The sequence below is a fragment of the Lissotriton helveticus genome, chromosome 2_1 (genome assembly GCF_964261635.1).
Source record: "Lissotriton helveticus chromosome 2_1, aLisHel1.1, whole genome shotgun sequence".
Taxonomy (NCBI): Eukaryota; Metazoa; Chordata; class Amphibia; order Caudata; family Salamandridae; genus Lissotriton; species Lissotriton helveticus.
Genome location: NC_136059.1, coordinates 2,076,060,967 through 2,076,073,494, shown reverse-complemented (window position 1 = coordinate 2,076,073,494; position 12,528 = coordinate 2,076,060,967). Strand labels below are relative to the sequence as shown.

Here is a 12,528-nt window from a genome sequence, read left to right as displayed (position 1 = left end):
CAGACGGGCCATGGAGGAAGTTGGGCATTGATATTGTCGGTCCATTTCATGTGTTACCTAAGGAAGAGAGTTTTGGTATTGTTTTGATCGATTACTTTTCTAAATGGCCGGAAATAAAAATGGTCAGAGAGGTCACATCTCAGAGAATTATTGAATTTTTAGATAGCGTTTTTTGTAGAGAGGGTATTCCGCAAGTTATCGTCACAGACAATGGTCCGCAATTTATTAGTAAGGACATGGAGTTTTTTTCAATAAGTGTGGAATAACTCACAAGAGAATTGCTGTTTTCCATCCTGAAGCCAATGGACAGGTGGAACGCTTTAATCGAGTGGTGAAAGAGGCTATTCAGCTTTCTATTAAGAGTGGCTTGAATTGGAAGAATGCGTTAGGTTCTATGCTTTTGTCCTACAGGACTTCTCCTAATTCGGTTACTCTAGTCAGCCCGTTTGAACTTTTGAGAGGAAGAAAGCCTAGTACCACTTTGGTTCCATGGTGGTTAAGAGGGAAGGTTTCAAGTTGTAAATGGAACAATATTGATTATGATGTGGTGAAGGAAAGAGTTCAGAAGTACAAAGGTAAAATGAAAATGAATATGGACAACAAAAGAGGTCACCCGAGCAAGCAAAACGTGGTCATTGGCGATTTTGTTCGAGTTAAAAGAAACATTAATGTCTCTAAAGGATCTCAATGTTGGTCGGATCCTAAGGAGGTTATTGAGGTTCTTAATAATGCGGTCAGAATAGAAGGGGGAAGTGTGTGGAATTTCAATAGGATTTCATTGTATAAAGGATTTGATGGTTTTTCCAAAACTGAAAGAGAATCTGGGTTGGGGGAAAATGTACGACCTTGTGTTCCTCCTAGATCTAATCCTGGTGGCTCTAAAGGAAATGAGGAAAATCAAAGGGCGAAAAGGGAACATCATGTGCCGGGTAGGTTCAGAGATTTTGTTATGGATATTGTGAAGTAAAAAAAAGGAAAAGGTGGAAGATGTGTTGCATTTATACTGTCTGTCTGCTATCTTCCACGTGCACTCTGTGCTCGTGGAAGATAGTGCGTTCCTTTTCAGAATTGTTATTGTTCAGGGAAAGCTGGTTAACGGGGAATGTGAAATTATTAAACTGTTAAGCTTGGAATTGAAGAGATGCATTAAACCTCTTCTCTTATGAACACGTCTCTTCCTGTGTGTTCATTTTGCATGATCCTGACTTCCCTACAGATACTGATAGTGAGTATACATTCGTCTTCTAGAGCTGCCTAATTGGGGTGAGATGAATTACCTCTAATAGAGAATAGGTGACTCCCACTCCTAAAAACTTCTAGGGCATACTCTGCTAGAAAAAAATGGACAGTATAGCATCTATCTTGTTTTGTAGTTTCCACTTTTTGAGAGTTGTGTGTAATTTCTGGAACCTTCCCTTATATTTTCTTTCCTTGTTCATGTCACACAGAGAATATTATGTACGTTCTGATCAATGTAAGCTATAAAGCTACTAACAATATACATGTTCATTATTTATGCTTAGTGTACATTGTTGTGTTTGTATTTGGTTTTGCTTTATTGTTTGTTTAGGAACCTTTTGTGGCTGTCCTGAAGAAGGCGCTTTGCACGCCGAAATGCGCGTAGAAAAATAAATTACCAACATTAAGCCACGATGTTACAATATTAAAGCAACTGTTACATCTGTGTTTGGTTTTTGTATTGATTTTTATCATATCCTTCAGCAATTGTTTTTTATATGTTTGCCTATTTAGTATATACCCTTTCACGTTGTTCTGATTTGTATAGTATGTTCTGTTCTATTGTCCTAAGAATTGCATGTTGGACACAAATACATTTTAATATGAATTTATATTAATAAAATGAAATGTTTAACCTAATAATTTGTACACTGAGTGTATGATGGTATCAATTCATGTTTAGGTCTATATCGTTGATATGACCCAGTAATTGCCTAAGGTGTTCTTTTCTCATTAGTATTTTCCCTGCCCTAAGAATTAGTACCATTAGCAGGGGGTCCTATTTTGACAATCATGTTCCATTATATTCCATTGGATAGAATGGAGCTCGTAATACGGTGGATGGGATATCCGTCACGTTTGTGATGCAAAAACCTGTCTGCCAAACTCCTAATCAGGCCGTTAGTCTTTCAATAAAATGTATTTTAGATGTAGCATTGTTACTGATGCTAGCAAGAAAGGAAAAGGAAAGGCTTTGAAACAAGATATTAATGGTGAAGAAATAACTCTGGCTTTTGCTTCCAGAACATTAGAAAGTGCTACAAATATTTACCCTGTTTTAGAGAAAGAAGCACAAGTGGTAGTATGGGCCCAAGTAAGTTTAAAGGTTTTCTATATGGCACATAGTTGACCTTAAACCGAGATCGCAAGCCTCTGATGGAGATTTTTTTTTTAAAAGGGCACTGGTGCGGTTTTATTATGCATTTGTAAATGGGTGATTAAGTTGTAGGAACACATATTGATGATTGAAAGATACTTGAGAGTAAAATAAAATCCAGACTGTTAATCTAGATTGGTGGATGAGGAGCAACACATGTTGTTGCAGATAAAAAGTAAAGTGATCAGTGAAAAGTTGGAACAAGTTTGTGTAGTAACCGAAGGGGCTATTACCGCGAAACAATGGTTTGAGGTATTGGAAAAGGGCTGATCTGTGTGAGATAGAATTATCATTGATTTGAAATAAATGGCATAACAAAAGTTGAGTGAAAGTTGCAAACCTTTGTGGATCATTAAGAAAACAATTATTTATAGGTTTGATTTTTCAGAGGCACACTGTTATTTTCACTTTCTAGCAACATTCGGAAGATACTCATACTAGCTGATTAACTTGTGGATAGTAAGAGAATCTGATATATGGTGGTCAGCTCTTGATCTAGATTAAGAGAGATTAATAAGGGATTTGTGGTAGCTATATGAAATGTAAAGTTAGGACTCCACATGGTATGTGGGAAATTGCTCAGAGGATCATTGGAGGGCAGAAGATTGGGTACTTATGGTCTTAGTTGATATGTTCTCCTCATGGTTAGTGAAAGCTTGTGTAGTGTTGTAACCTCTGGCACAGCGATCATATATTTTGCTGGCATTGGGGTAGAGAAAGTTTCTCTTCTTCCCTACTGACAGACAGTGGTATAAAACCTACATTCAGTGAAATTTGAACATTTCTTGAAAAAAGAGAAATTGAGCTTATAAATTGTGCTGTGTATCATCCTGAGACCAGTAGGGTGACTAAGCTGGTCAATAGAATCATTAATGAAAGTATAAAAATAGCACAGCATTGAGGGTGAAATTGGAGGGAGAAGTTATATAAAAGGATTGTTTTATGCAGATTCGTTCCTAATGCAATCACTAGTAGGGCTCCATTCGAATGGCTGAAAGCTAAGAAGTGTGTGTAGTCTGGGTTGGATGAAAACGAACAAGGGTCTTGTTAACATTAGCAGGAATGGATTAGACAACTGAAGGAACAACTGAAGAGAACGTTTTTAAATAATAGAAAATTCTTTTATGACCATCCCCCAAAAGTAGAAGGCAGAGGAAGAAAAAAGGAGACAACATATTCAAGACTAATAGAAGTTGTAAAATTATTTTAAAATTCTACAAAGACCCAACTTGTATTTAAAATCGTAACAGAGTTATTCATTGTAGTCTAGAAAAGAACATGTTTGGAAAAGATTTCACTCTGTCCAAGGAGGATACTGGGAATATATCCTGAGCACCAGAACATTCCATTTCTGTGAGTCCAGTGGGTCGTAAGGGAATAAAACGCAAACTTGCATACTTCAGAGATCATGTGGTTCATTACCTCATTGTTATCTTAGTATGACTTTTTTTACTTCTTTTTTCAAATTTATTTTGAACTCTTCAGTTATATTTCTGAGTTAATGTTGCGCTGTAGTAATATCTCTCACTTTTACTTTTACTGTTATCTTTTTACCATTTGACTGTTTTACCTGCTATTTGTAGATGTTTACACATACTCTATTTTTTTTATAAAAAAAAAATATGCGTGACATTCTGCGGAACAAAACGGAATAGTCAATATGAAATTCTAATATAAGATAATTTATGTGATTCTAGAAGTAGTCCGTTTTTTAACTGGCCTTTGGCATATGTGGATGGATCTTTTGATGAACACATCTACTTAACTCTACTTCATGCTGGACGAGTTATACTTTTCACAAGTCTTATATCGCGTCATCTAGTTGTCTTATTTCTAGCCCCATTTTGGTCATGAAGTACTGCAAAATACTGAATAGTAGCAGACAGCCCTTTACTAAAAGGAAAGAAAATACATAATCCTGCGAATTTGCGGAAATAAAAAAAAAATACTTCAGTTGGAACAGTTGAGCTTTATTACTTTCAGGATTGTAATCCAAGATACTGCATGAAAGTATTCAGACAAATAGGTGATACAGAAGAAATTAATTTATTTATTCTGTTACTTAAATTGTCAGTAAGCTTCCCATAAAAATGTATGGTTATAGAAACATAACTCCATAGCACTGCCATTCGAGCTCCACCCTCATACCCCCTCCCCCACTACAGTCAATCTGCAGGTATCGGCGCATTTATGAACTCCTTGTTGACTGATTAATGTGTTTGATAAATCACAGAAAATCTCAACTTGCCCAACACGAACCTTCAAGAATAAGTGCAAAAGTTAAAAATATAGCATTGTTTAATTTGCTTTTACGTTATAACTACAATACCGTCTTCATGTTGCTTAACCAATAATGAACAAATAAATTTTTTTCGTTTTGTATCTCAGTCACCCAGCTTTCAAATTTCACTTTACAGATTTTTCTTCAAGATATTGTTGCACCCCCTGTGACCCATAAAATAATGTTCGGACGAAAATTTGACTCTGTTTCTATTATTCAAAAGAAGAAGGCCTTTTTTGTGACCGTGTTGTGATCAAGCTTCAGGAGCTGGAGGTATGCTGAGGTAATCAGGTGCACACTTCTATTCCATATTGATTTTTCGAGCAAATACAAATGAAATTATGACATTATTCCGGAGTATGCTGTCTTTTGAAGAAAGACCCAGTCAACTATTTAGAGAGTGCCAGAAATGCACAGCACTTTTGTCAACCTCATTCGTAGTCCCCATGGTAGGCATGGATATTGGTACAAGCAATGAGATATATACTTGATGGGTACTGAATGCAATGTCCCTCACTTATACACCAGGATTTGAAGAATCTACCTCTGCAGAGTGATAACTTGTTTTCTCTTCTTTCTAAGATTTATTGTACTGGGTTTGTTATGTATGGTAGAAGAAACAGACTGTATCTGCAATCATGAGGGATCCGTGGCGTGCCATCTTTTCATAATCTAGCACAGGAAGTAAGTATTGCAGAATGCTCGCAGGTCTCGAAAAATGATAAACATGTTACCAAAGCTGCAGGTCCAGTGACTTGAATAATCTAAGTTACCTAACAGTAATGCTCTTGACTCATAAACTTGCCTCAACAGTGGGATCCTAGGCAAATATTCTATTTCAACGAGCCTCCTTTTTTTCCTATTCACATATGAGACCACCTTCAAATACGTGAGTTGAGCAGGTCTGCTGTACTAAAAAACTCTTGTTGGATTTAATAGACTATACTTTTGCTTCATGTATAATAAGAATGTAGCCCACATAAAGGGTACACAAGATTCCTGACTTGCCTCTTAGTTTAATGATAGCATTGTCATCAGGGCGGGGGTAGGAATGTTTCTCAGTTCAAATTTAAAACTCACTGTTAATAAATACTTTCGATGCAGTAATCTGGTGTGCTAAGATTAAACACTTCAGAGTGTTAAAGAAATACATCTTTTAAAAATTTTGAAGACACCATATCTTATATTCACATCTTTGGTGTATGATTTAAATGGCAAATATTTTTAAGGCTCTGCTTGTGCATGTGCTCTCAGAGACCGAGCCGACCATTGACATTGCTCTTCCTGTTAATTTGTTTGCTCGACCACTTCTACAGAGCAGAAGGTGGGTGAGATGCAATAAAGCACCCGGGATGTCAGTTTTGGGAGAATGGAAAGAAAAAAATACTCTGTTATAAATAGCTCTTTGGGAATCAGTAGCGGCAACATCAAGGATGTAAGACACAAAACAATCGTGCAGTATTGTCACTATAAATAACAGATTTGTAGGGTGTCGTATGTAGCTGGTAGTGAATTTTGGAGCACGCTTTCAGTGATATATTACTAAAGTATGATGTAATAACGGACTGTGATTTACAAGTAGTACATTTTCCATTGAATTGATCGCAATATTTCCCATTGACATGCAGTTTTACAGATAAAACTATATAGTGTAAAACTATATAGCGTACAATGTGTCGCAATCTGGTTTCAACAAATATTTGTTATTTGCACATCACCAAGTTAAGCAATTTGATGATCCTATTGAAAAAAATGATTTAAATGTGCTTTCCTAACTGCTGATATATTTTGAAATATTTGTACAGCTCATTTACAATCAATCAATCAGTGCATTTGTAAAGCGCGCTACTTACCCGTGAGGGTCTCAAGGCGCTGGTGAGGGGGTGGGGGGGATGCTGCTACTGCTCAAAGAGCCAGGTCTTGAGGAGTCTTCTGAAGGTCAGCAGGTCTTGGGTCTGTCGTAGGGGAGTGGGGAGGGTGTTCCAAGTCTTGGCGGCGAGGTGGCAGAACGATCTGCCGCCGGAAGTCGCTCTTCAGATGCGGGGGACTGTGGCGATGGTATTTAAATGTTTGTGTTGGGGGGAAAAAACTGATATCCTCCAGCCTTTCATTTCACAGCCCATGTACTCAGTCAGAAAATTGACTTTACAAGCTCTTTGAACTTTGGTGTTTACTTTTCTTTCTCTGACTACAATCTCCAGGATAAAATAAGCAGCAGTTTGTAAGAAGACATAAGCTATTATTTGACCTCGGTCTTTGAACGCACACCAAATATGACAAGATAAAAACAAGATTTAAATTTATCTTCATTGATCATTCACTTTCATAATGAACAGAACACCTGTTCTTTTCCATCTTGAGCTCTCACCAGAAAGGGCCAATAGTCACTAAAATTATCTTGCACTGATAAAAAATGCTCCAATAGTAAATGGGCAAGTACATTTTTTAGGCCTGTTCAGTGCCTACACAAGAAAATGACTCCTCCATCACAATCCAAATAATTACAGCACCTTGTCTACCTCCAAACCCATACCTGGGTGTTTAATGCTAAGCAAGGTAGGATGCAACCAAGGTAGTCAACATCTGTACAGACAGTGCATGGAAGTGCAGACTAAGGGCCCAAGCATGGATCTCACAAAGCAGACCTATTATGATATTCTTATCGCCTGAGTTGGATTGATAAAAAGAAACAATATTGTAGCACAAACGAGTGGGGGGAAGCCACACAGAGCAGAGGGTTGGAATCAAAACGGCCAAGGTAGCAACAGGAGGCAGAGGAAGCAACATGAGTTAGGCAGAAGCAACACAGGGACATTGGGTGTGATAGAGGCAACACATGGTGTGGGAGGTAAGCAAAAGTAGAGAAAGGAACGTGGGGCAGGGAACGGCAAATTCAGGAGAGTGCACAAGGTGGAAATGCTGAAATTGCTCATGGGCCAAAGAAAGTGGAGCGTAGAAGCACACCAGGATGAATGCACCACAGAGGGATGTGGGGAGAAGCGCATTGGCAGAGAAGGAGGCAGGCGGCAGCACAAGAGGAAACCAGCGGTAAAACATAAACATAACACTTGTATTTGTAAAGCACACTTATCACCCAGGGGTCTCAAGGCGCTGAATAACAGATGTTTATTGTTACCCAACTCAATGGTACTCATCTTACCGACCTCAAATGGATGAAAGGCTGAGTGGACCCACCAGGATTTGAACCTGTGACCATGAGGTCAAACACAGGCCCCTGCAGTGGATGCATTAGTCCACTAAGCCACCAGACCCAGCTCTCTTGTGGGGTGCTTAAATAAAAAGAAAAAAGTATCCTTTTAAAAAGTGAGGGAGTGAAAGACACTACTAATGACGATGCTCTGGAGGTGAGACAAATGCATGAAGAGGAAGTAAAGTCCACACAAGCTAACTAATAAGAAGCAAGCCAATGAGAGTGAAAATGAAGCCAACTAATGGTAAGCAATGAAGCAACAAGCGGTCACTGATCACACTGTAAGCTGACAATATGTCTTGCAACAGGCAACACAGGCATGGTATAGTAAACTAGACCTAACTAGCACATGCTAATAGCATTACCACATATCTGTAAAACACAAAAGTTTTGTAATGAAAAAAGAACTGTACCTGTTTCTGTACAAGATTTAGAAGATACCAGACCGTGGGATGGACAAATGTTTATTAAGAACGAGTAATAACATGCAAACAAGCATTTGTGGTTTTCTTCTGTGAAACAATACTAATCTTGGAAAATATGGTCGTTATTGAGTTTGAGGTTTACCACATGCCAATTATAAACGTATTTCCTTTACATTTTTCGAGGTAACTTGAAAATATGGTTTCCATGATGCACTGATTGGGTCATATACTCGGTATTAAAGACACAGCATTTGTCTGCAGAATGTTGGTCCGTCAGTGACGTGACCATGTATGGGGTACTGAATTTCGCTTTTTAAAAAAATTAAACGGATCTATTCTCTGAGCAGCCACACTGTTACCACTGTAGACACGTTCATGTTCACAACCTCCTATATACACCGTGTCACTCCTGGTACAGTTAGCAATGTTGTAAATGTAAATGTTCCAATTACTGTACGTTTGTGTGGCATTATGTATAAAACTGGTGCATTTTGTTCTTGTACGTACATTTGGAACAGATCAAACATGATAAAAAAACTTTTTCATTGAGTAGACAACCAAGATTTTCCGTTTTGTAGATTTAAAGAAATTAGCATAGCATCTTAATGAAGTTTGTTTCATGTTACTGATGTCTGTGTAATGGTAAAATGTAATAGAGATCAGGGTCGAGTATGTCCTTTTGTTACTTAATTCTATGACTACGATGCTGTGTGCTTTGTGTCAAAATGTGACAGTCAGTAAATGCATAAAAGGTACAAGACCAGATGATAATGTTGTTAAGTGTACATGCTGCTACTGAAAGTGGTATCCTTCTCTTGAAGTATTTCAGCTCTGCTGAAAAGTTCGGGCATGCCCCATTTCCAATAAAAGATGTGTAGGTGCCTGGAGTCAGTTAGTGCTTGCCCATATAAGGTAGTGAATGGGAGTACATGCATCCATGATGGGAATTATTGGCGGTTTACATGTGCATACATGCATAGATCATTGAGTGTAGAACACTGGCTCTCAAAGTGTGCAAATGTTTTTGACTTTCTTGAAAATCATAAGGGATTAAACATTGTTTTTAGGAAGAAGCTAATTTCTAGTACAGGTCGGAGTGCATTCACTCATGCTACATCCTGAAGTAGCAACCAGGTTCTGATTTAAACATTTTTAGATTGATTATTTATTGTTTTTTTTAAGATGTATTTATATATTTCATACTTTGGGGAAGCCATACAGTAGACTTCAAGTATTATCATTACATGAATAAACTGTTGTCCTCATAAACGGATTTGTCTTTATACAGTTAACAGTAAAGGCTACAGTAATCAACAATACTTGTAATTGGTTGATAAAAGCATATGTATAAAAAGATGGGTGTAAATCTTAAATTATGAAGCTTCAACCTCAGAAGTATGCTGCACAGTGTCATGTCTTCAGTTGCCCATCACACGGAAAAAGACTAACAGAGCGAGTCACATAATCTAGATCTACTGTACATTATAGAATGCTGGCTCAAGGTGCACTGACAGTGAAATACAGACTCGCCTGTTTCTGTGGGTTTGTTTGTCCTAAGGGAAGACTAATATCTAAAACAAGATAGAAAGGAGTATTGCCTCAGAAACAAAAGGTCCCTAATCGCCACCTTTGAATGCATTAAAACTTCCTTTTTTATTAGTTCGAGCCTAGCAGCGCGCATGCGCTGCTCTGTGAGGCTTCTTGTAGCTACTCTGTGTGGTTTTGACTCCTCTCATGCATTGGATTGGCTTTTGCTTGTGTCTTTCTATAATGAAAGCACGCAAATGGCTAAAGGTGGGTGCATGTCCCACCTCTTTTGAAATGTTCACTCCCATGGCGTTTTGCCTCGGGAGCGAGCAGCAGCGCGCAGGGCGGCATCGCTTTGACATCATCTTGCCCCCCACCTCATCTGAGATCTAACAATAATGTTTTTGACAGTACTCAATATGGTTTCAGAGCTGATCACAGCACAGAACTTGCCTTAATCAAATCTTTTGAAGAGATTAGGGAGGCTCTGGACTGTGGTGGGAAGGCTGTTTTGATAATGTTGGATTTGTCGGCAGCCTTCGACACGGTCCACCACAAGGTGTTGATGGATCGGTTGTCTGGGGTTGGGGTACGTGGGGTTGCTTGGAAACTCCTTTAACCCATCCTATCCGATAGAACCCAAACTGTCGACCTCCTGGATAACCACAAATCAAAGCCTTTTAGCCTTCCTTGTGGGGTTCCCCAGGGGTCCGCGCTTAGCCCCACCCTTTTTAATATTTACGTGATATCCCTGGCAGCCAGGATCAGATCTTTCAGTTTTCAGTTAACCTCGTACGCTGATGATAAACAAATTGTTCTATCCTTCAAAAACTGTCATGAAAAAGAAACTGGAGCACGCTTTCATGACTGCATGCAGGCCATAGCAGGATGGATGTCGATGAACTGTCTAAAATAAACTCAAGAAAGACCGAGGTTATTGTATTCGGAAACAATCCTCATATTTGGACCCCGGACTGGTGGCCTGCAGAGATGGGAAATCATCCCATTGCACTATGACTCTGGGTTACAGTGGACAATAGATTGACCTTCAATGACCACATAAGCTCAGTAGTATCTTCTTGCTTCCTGATCTTGCAAATTCTGAGGAAAATAAAACCCTATCTCTCAGAAGTGGACTTTAGGACAGTAGTTACAGTTCTCGTTAGGTCACACTTGGACTACTGTAACAGCATTTATCTGAATGCCCAAAATCAGCATGTCAGTAGGCTTCAGATAGCTCAAAATGTAGCCGCCAGGCTATTGACAGGCACACCTAAAATTGTTTCGGTAAAAAGAGAATTCATTCGGCTACACTGGCTTTCGGTGAAACAAAGGGTTCGTTTTAAGGCCCTGTGTATAGCGTTTAAGGCTCCCAATGGTATTGGCCCTGACCATCTGAGGCAAAGGTTCAAATGGTATGCCCCCGCCAAGACCCTGCTGTCCAAAGGAGCTAAAAATGTCCAAATCCAGACCTTTAAAAAAACGGGCTGGGGAGGCAGGAGCTTCATTATCTGCACATCCAAGTCGTGGAACGAGCTACGGTTCTACCCGAGGAATGCCATAGACCTTCTTTCTTTAAGAAAGGGTCTGAAGACCTGGCTGTTTACTCATTGAACCTCTCCGACTATTGTTTAGGCAGACCTCAGTGCCAGGACACCTGAGGGTAATTGCGCGCTTTTATAAATTCAATTAACATAACATAATGCTCCTTCACCCCACCGAGTTACTACATGCCTGGCAGAACATGTCATTGTCTTCACTTATCTGGCAAAGCTCCGGGAAACTTGTAATTTTGCTTTCGTTTTGAAGATGCATTATTTATCACAGTCCTTAAAGATGCCCAATCAGTACAGTGCATAAGAATTTGCATCTGTTAACGCCTGATGTGTTTTTATTTTTACTTTCCCAAGACGTTTCTCACCGAACTGACTTGGGCACAAATGTGCCGCCCAAAAATATCCTACAACAATATTTTGAACCCTAAGGCGCTGTCTTGAATTTTTACTTTGCAGAATGATTTTGAGATAGTGCGGTACGGTGCTTTCGGAATTGCAATATAAAACAAGCATTTGCAATGCAACAGGTCTCGCATTTACGTGTGTCTGAGCTATTGACGTTGCAAAAAACAATGCCTTTTATTTTTGTTTTCGTTTTTAAGACATAAATAAAAGGCATTGTCATTTTCAATGCAAATAGCTTAAACCTGCGTAAATGCGAGACCTATTGCATTGCAAATGCTTGTATCTCCTTGGTACATGCATCTAATTCACCAGCTCAAGAAACTTATCCGCAACCTAATGCTCACTTTCATCAACGTATTTCTAGTAGATTTCATCCTTGAGTGGGGCAAGCCCAAGACCAGACCGCCTTGGATCCCTCTGAAGCGGTCGCTCCCCACGCTCCCTGACCATCCGGCTGCCTGTAACGCTGTCTGGTATCGTAGCGCTTGCTGGCTGCTGCTGTAGCGCATGATACCATACCATTGCCTGTAACTCGGCCTGTGATCGTAGCGCTTACCTAATTGTTGTGCCTTTGCTCTGTTATCGTAGCGCTTGCAGCCTGACATCGTAGCGCTTGACTAATTGTTGTGCCTTTGCTCCTGATATAATTGCCACTGTCGCACTCGCATCGCCTGCTGCATTTGCTGTGCCTCTTTGTGCCGCTTCCACTGCCCAGATCGGAGGATTGC

The 12,528-nt window shown here is 39.4% G+C and overlaps 1 protein-coding gene across 7 annotated transcripts in view; it reads left to right on the top strand.

Moving 5' to 3' along the window:
- Window positions 1–12,528, top strand: part of CBR4 (carbonyl reductase 4) — a 289,489-nt gene that overhangs the window by 17,612 nt on the left and 259,349 nt on the right. For 3 of the 7 annotated variants that reach the window (XM_078677044.1, XM_078677038.1, XM_078677040.1), the window contains exon 2: window positions 4,813–4,959. The exons of 1 other annotated variant lie outside the window; for it this stretch is intronic. The gene's annotated coding sequence lies outside the window, so the exon portion shown is untranslated. Of the gene's footprint in view, window positions 1–4,812; window positions 4,960–5,258; window positions 5,361–12,528 lie in introns of all 7 variants that reach the window. 3 more of the 7 variants (XM_078677039.1, XM_078677041.1, XM_078677042.1) reach the window with 3 other exon arrangements.